This window comes from Harmonia axyridis, chromosome X (genome assembly GCF_914767665.1).
Source record: "Harmonia axyridis chromosome X, icHarAxyr1.1, whole genome shotgun sequence".
NCBI classification, from domain to species: Eukaryota; Metazoa; Arthropoda; class Insecta; order Coleoptera; family Coccinellidae; genus Harmonia; species Harmonia axyridis.
In genome coordinates this window covers 31,301,768-31,309,267 of record NC_059508.1, presented here as the reverse complement: position 1 = coordinate 31,309,267, position 7,500 = coordinate 31,301,768, and the positions used below count along the sequence as shown (strand labels likewise).

General features: G+C 40.5%; 1 non-coding gene across 1 annotated transcript; it reads right to left on the bottom strand.

Annotated features, from left to right (window-relative positions):
- Positions 1 to 5,719: 5,719 nt before the first annotated feature.
- LOC123686875 lies at positions 5,720 to 5,838 on the bottom strand. The gene has a single exon (XR_006748629.1). It is a non-coding gene; the product is annotated as a 5S ribosomal RNA (ribosomal RNA).
- Between the last annotated feature and the right edge of the window lie 1,662 nt (positions 5,839 to 7,500).

The window sequence follows — 7,500 nt, the reverse complement described above, 5'->3', positions numbered from 1 at the left end:
TAGAACACATTAGGAGGCAACCAAATCAAATTTGAGAAAATTCCACGATCAGAAAATTTTTTTCGAAAAAAAAAAAAAAATTCGAGGACACCTCGGTCATGGCAAGTTATTTTCCACAATCCATTCCCCAATCGACGTACATCACAGAAAAAATCATCTCTCTAACTATCCTGGTTCAAAAGTTGTATCGGAACATTTTCACGTCGAAAATATATCTCTAAGTCCAGACCGATGCACCACGTAATCTCGGGCAGACCGATGCACAACGTAAATGACGATCGGGACCGGGGCGATCGGTCGTATCTGACACCGCCGGCTCGGTTCTAACATCGTCAATGAGTCGGGGTTGAAAAAAAGGACGTGAACATTTTTCCTTATAAAAATCAAACCCGATCATGGATTTTGATTCTGATTGTTGATTATCGCTATTAGAACATATAAGGAGGCAACCAAATCAAATTTGAGAAAATTCCACGATCAGAAAATTTTTTTCGAAAAAAAAAAAAAATCGTAATCACCTCGGTCATGGCGAGTTATTTTCCGTATTTCATTCCACAATCAACGTACAACATAGAAGAAATCATCTCTCTAACTATCCTGGTTCAAAAGTTGTATCGGAACATTTCACGTCGTAATATCTCGCCAAGTCCAGACCTCGGCGATAGGTAGTATCTGACACCGTCCGCTCGGGACTGACATCGACTTGGACTCGGGCTGATGATGGGGAGGCGTTTAAGGACGTGAACATTTTTCCTTATAAAAATTAAAGTCGACAATGAATATTGATTCTGATTACTGATTTACGCTTTAAAAACACATTAGAAGGCAACCAAATCGAATTTGAGGAAATTCCACGATCAGAAAATTTTTTTCGAAAAAAAAAAAAATCCGAAAAATATTTTTCGATTCCTATTACTGATTTACTCTTTTAGAACACATTAGGAGGCAACCAAATCAAATTTGAGAAAATTCCACAATCAGAAAATTTTTTTCGAAAAAAAAAAAAATTCGAGGACACCTCGGTCATGGCAAGTTATTTTCCACAATCCATTCCCCAATCGACGTACATCACAGAAAAAATCATCTCTCTAACTATCCTGGTTCAAAAGTTGTATCGGAACATTTTCACGTCGAAAATATATCTCTAAGTCCAGACCGATGCACAACGTAAACTAGGGCTGAACCGATGCACCACGTAATATCGGGCAGACCGATGCAGAACGTAAACTCGATCATACCGATGCTTCACGTAATCTCGATCTTACCGATGCACCACGTAAACAAGGGCAGACCGATGCAGAACGTAAAGTAGATCTTACCGATGCACCCCGTAATCTCGATCTTACCGATGCACCACGTAATCTCCATCTTACCGATGCACCACGTGAACTGGATCTTACCGATGCAGAACGTGAATTGGATCTTACCGATGCACCACGTAAACTCGATCATACCGATGCACCACGTAATCTCGGGCAGACCGATGCACAACGTGAATGACGATCGGGACCGGGGCGATCGGTCGTATCTGACACCGCCGGCTCGGTTCTAACATCGTCAATGAGTCGGGGTTGAAAAAAAGGACGTGAACATTTTTCCTTATAAAAATCAAACCCGATCATGGATTTTGATTCTGATTGTTGATTATCGCTATTAGAACATATAAGGAGGCAACCAAATCAAATTTGAGAAAATTCCACGATCAGAAAATTTTTTTCGAAAAAAAAAAAAAAATCGTAATCACCTCGGTCATGGCGAGTTATTTTCCGTATTTCATTCCACAATCAACGTACAACATAGAAGAAATCATCTCTCTAACTATCCTGGTTCAAAAGTTGTATCGGAACATTTCACGTCGTAATATCTCGCCAAGTCCAGACCTCGGCGATAGGTAGTATCTGACACCGTCCGCTCGGGACTGACATCGACTTGGACTCGGGCTGATGATGGGGAGGCGTTTAAGGACGTGAACATTTTTCCTTATAAAAATTAAAGTCGACAATGAATATTGATTCTGATTACTGATTTACGCTTTAAAAACACATTAGAAGGCAACCAAATCGAATTTGAGGAAATTCCACGATCAGAAAATTTTTTTCGAAAAAAAAAAAAATCCGAAAAATATTTTTCGATTCCTATTACTGATTTACTCTTTTAGAACACATTAGGAGGCAACCAAATCAAATTTGAGAAAATTCCACAATCAGAAAATTTTTTTCGAAAAAAAAAAAAATTCGAGGACACCTCGGTCATGGCAAGTTATTTTCCACAATCCATTCCCCAATCGACGTACATCACAGAAAAAATCATCTCTCTAACTATCCTGGTTCAAAAGTTGTATCGGAACATTTTCACGTCGAAAATATATCTCTAAGTCCAGACCGATGCACAACGTAAACTAGGGCTGAACCGATGCACCACGTAATATCGGGCAGACCGATGCAGAACGTAAACTCGATCATACCGATGCTTCACGTAATCTCGATCTTACCGATGCACCACGTAAACAAGGGCAGACCGATGCAGAACGTAAAGTAGATCTTACCGATGCACCACGTAATCTCGATCTTACCGATGCACCACGTAATCTCCATCTTACCGATGCACCACGTGAACTGGATCTTACCGATGCAGAACGTGAATTGGATCTTACCGATGCACCACGTAAACTCGATCATACCGATGCACCACGTAATCTCGGGCAGACCGATGCACAACGTAAATGACGATCGGGACCGGGGCGATCGGTCGTATCTGACACCGCCGGCTCGGTTCTAACATCGTCAATGAGTCGGGGTTGAAAAAAAGGACGTGAACATTTTTCCTTATAAAAATCAAACCCGATCATGGATTTTGATTCTGATTGTTGATTATCGCTATTAGAACATATAAGGAGGCAACCAAATCAAATTTGAGAAAATTCCACGATCAGAAAATTTTTTTCGAAAAAAAAAAAAAAATCGTAATCACCTCGGTCATGGCGAGTTATTTTCCGTATTTCATTCCACAATCAACGTACAACATAGAAGAAATCATCTCTCTAACTATCCTGGTTCAAAAGTTGTATCGGAACATTTCACGTCGTAATATCTCGCCAAGTCCAGACCTCGGCGATAGGTAGTATCTGACACCGTCCGCTCGGGACTGACATCGACTTGGACTCGGGCTGATGATGGGGAGGCGTTTAAGGACGTGAACATTTTTCCTTATAAAAATTAAAGTCGACAATGAATATTGATTCTGATTACTGATTTACGCTTTAAAAACACATTAGAAGGCAACCAAATCGAATTTGAGGAAATTCCACGATCAGAAAATTTTTTTCGAAAAAAAAAAAAATCCGAAAAATATTTTTCGATTCCTATTACTGATTTACTCTTTTAGAACACATTAGGAGGCAACCAAATCAAATTTGAGAAAATTCCACAATCAGAAAATTTTTTTCGAAAAAAAAAAAAATTCGAGGACACCTCGGTCATGGCAAGTTATTTTCCACAATCCATTCCCCAATCGACGTACATCACAGAAAAAATCATCTCTCTAACTATCCTGGTTCAAAAGTTGTATCGGAACATTTTCACGTCGAAAATATATCTCTAAGTCCAGACCGATGCACAACGTAAACTAGGGCTGAACCGATGCACCACGTAATATCGGGCAGACCGATGCAGAACGTAAACTCGATCATACCGATGCTTCACGTAATCTCGATCTTACCGATGCACCACGTAAACAAGGGCAGACCGATGCAGAACGTAAAGTAGATCTTACCGATGCACCACGTAATCTCGATCTTACCGATGCACCACGTAATCTCCATCTTACCGATGCACCACGTGAACTGGATCTTACCGATGCAGAACGTGAATTGGATCTTACCGATGCACCACGTAAACTCGATCTTACCGATGCACCACGTAATCTCAATCTTACCGATGCACCACGTGAACTGGATCTTACCGATGCAGAACGTGAATTGGATCTTACCGATGCACCACGTAAACTCGATCATACCGATGCACCACGTAATCTCGGGCAGACCGATGCACAACGTAAATGACGATCGGGACCGGGGCGATCGGTCGTATCTGACACCGCCGGCTCGGTTCTAACATCGTCAATGAGTCGGGGTTGAAAAAAAGGACGTGAACATTTTTCCTTATAAAAATCAAACCCGATCATGGATTTTGATTCTGATTGTTGATTATCGCTATTAGAACATATAAGGAGGCAACCAAATCAAATTTGAGAAAATTCCACGATCAGAAAATTTTTTTCGAAAAAAAAAAAAAAATCGTAATCACCTCGGTCATGGCGAGTTATTTTCCGTATTTCATTCCACAATCAACGTACAACATAGAAGAAATCATCTCTCTAACTATCCTGGTTCAAAAGTTGTATCGGAACATTTCACGTCGTAATATCTCGCCAAGTCCAGACCTCGGCGATAGGTAGTATCTGACACCGTCCGCTCGGGACTGACATCGACTTGGACTCGGGCTGATGATGGGGAGGCGTTTAAGGACGTGAACATTTTTCCTTATAAAAATTAAAGTCGACAATGAATATTGATTCTGATTACTGATTTACGCTTTAAAAACACATTAGAAGGCAACCAAATCGAATTTGAGGAAATTCCACGATCAGAAAATTTTTTTCGAAAAAAAAAAAAATCCGAAAAATATTTTTCGATTCCTATTACTGATTTACTCTTTTAGAACACATTAGGAGGCAACCAAATCAAATTTGAGAAAATTCCACAATCAGAAAATTTTTTTCGAAAAAAAAAAAAATTCGAGGACACCTCGGTCATGGCAAGTTATTTTCCACAATCCATTCCCCAATCGACGTACATCACAGAAAAAATCATCTCTCTAACTATCCTGGTTCAAAAGTTGTATCGGAACATTTTCACGTCGAAAATATATCTCTAAGTCCAGACCGATGCACAACGTAAACTAGGGCTGAACCGATGCACCACGTAATATCGGGCAGACCGATGCAGAACGTAAACTCGATCATACCGATGCTTCACGTAATCTCGATCTTACCGATGCACCACGTAAACAAGGGCAGACCGATGCAGAACGTAAAGTAGATCTTACCGATGCACCACGTAATCTCGATCTTACCGATGCACCACGTAATCTCCATCTTACCGATGCACCACGTGAACTGGATCTTACCGATGCAGAACGTGAATTGGATCTTACCGATGCACCACGTAAACTCGATCTTACCGATGCACCACGTAATCTCAATCTTACCGATGCACCACGTGAACTGGATCTTACCGATGCAGAACGTGAATTGGATCTTACCGATGCACCACGTAAACTCGATCTTACCGATGCACCACGTAATCTCAATCTTACCGATGCACCACGTGAACTGGATCTTACCGATGCAGAACGTGAATTGGATCTTACCGATGCACCACGTAAACTCGATCTTACCGATGCACCACGTAATCTCAATCTCACCGATGCACCACGTGAACTGGATCTTACCGATGCAGAACGTGAATTGGATCTTACCGATGCACCACGTAAACTCGATCTTACCGATGCACCACGTAATCTCGATCTTACCGATGCACCACGTAATCTCAATCTTACCGATGCATCACGTAATCTCGATCTTACCGATGCAGAACGTAAACTCGATCATACCGATGCACCACGTTATCTCGGCAGACCGATGCAGAACGTAAAAAAAAAGCTTACAGCACGCGGTGTTCCCAAGCGGTCACCCATCCAAGTACTAACCGCGCCCGACGCTGCTTGGCTTCAGTGTTCTGACGAGAACTGGCAATTTCAGCGTGGTATGGCCGTAAACAACATATATTGCGATATTTTCTATGATATCTCACTTTTTGGGAGCGGAAAGGACGTGAACGTTTTTCCTCATAAAAAATGAAATAACTTTTGGATATTAATTCTGATTGTTGATTTAAGCTTTAAGAACACATTAGGACATATCTCAATGAAATTTGAGGGATTTCCGAAATCGAAAAATATTTTTCGAAAAAAAAAAAAAATCCCAGAAGACCTCGGTCATCTCAAGTTTATTTCCATATTCTATTACACAATCAACGTACATCACAAAAGGAACCATCTCTCTAACTATCACAGTTAAATTTTTGTATCGGAACATTTCACGTCGGAATATCTCGCTAAGTCCAGACCGGGGAGATCGGTCGCATCTGACACCGTCCGCTCCGGTCTAACATCGTCTTGGAGTCGGGGTAACGATGGAGAGGCGTTTAAGGACGTGAACATTTTTCCTTATAAAAATTAAAGTCGACAATGAATATTGATTCTGATTACTGATTTACTCTTTTAGAACACATTAGAAGGCAACGCAATCAGATTTGAGGAAATTTCAAGATCAGAAAATTTTTTTCGAAAAAAAAAAAAATTCAAGAACACCTGGGTCATGGCAAGTTATTTCCCACAATCCATTCCACAATCAACGTACAACATAGAAGAAATCATCTCTCTAACTATCCTGGTTCAAAAGTTGTATCGGAACATTTCACGTCGAAATACCTCGCCAAGTCCAGACCGGGGCGATAGGTAGTATCTGACACCGTCCGCTCGGGACTGACATCGACTTGGACTCGGGCTAATGATGGGGAGGCGTTTAAGGACGTGAACATTTTTCCTTATAAAAATTAAAGTCGACAATGAATATTGATTCTGATTACTGATTTACGCTTTAAAAACACATTAGAAGGCAACCAAATCAAATTTGAGGAAATTCCAAAATCAGAAAATTTTTTTTCAAAAAAAAAAAAATCCGAAAAATATTTTTCGATTCTGATTACTGATTTACTCTTTTAGAACACATTAGAAGGCAACGAAATCAAATTTGAGTAAAATCCAAAATCAGAAAATATTTTTCGAAAAAAAAAAAAATTCGAGAACACCTCGGTCATGGCAAGTTATTTTCCACAATCCATTCCCCAATCAACGTACATCCCAGAAAAAATCATCTCTCTAACTATCCTGGTTCAAAAGTTGTATCGGAACATTTTCACGTCGAAAATATATCTCTAAGTCCAGACCGATGCAGAACGTAAACTCGATCATACCGATGCTTCACGTAATCTCGATCTTACCGATGCACAACGTAAACTAGATCACACCGATGCAGAACGTAAACTCGATCTCACCGATGCACCACGTGAACTGGATCTTACCGATGCAGAACGTGAATTGGATCTTACCGATGCACCACGTAAACTCGATCTTACCGATGCACCACGTAATCTCGATCTTACCGATGCACCACGTGAACTGGATCTTACCGATGCAGAACGTGAACTCGATCTTACCGATGCACCACGTAAACTAGGGCTGACCGATGCATCACGTAAACGACGATCGAGAGGCGCGAAAGGACGTGAACGTTTTTCATTATAAAAATTGAAATAAATGATAAATAATGATTCTGATTGTTGATTATCGTTTTTAATATGCATTAGTAGGCAACCAA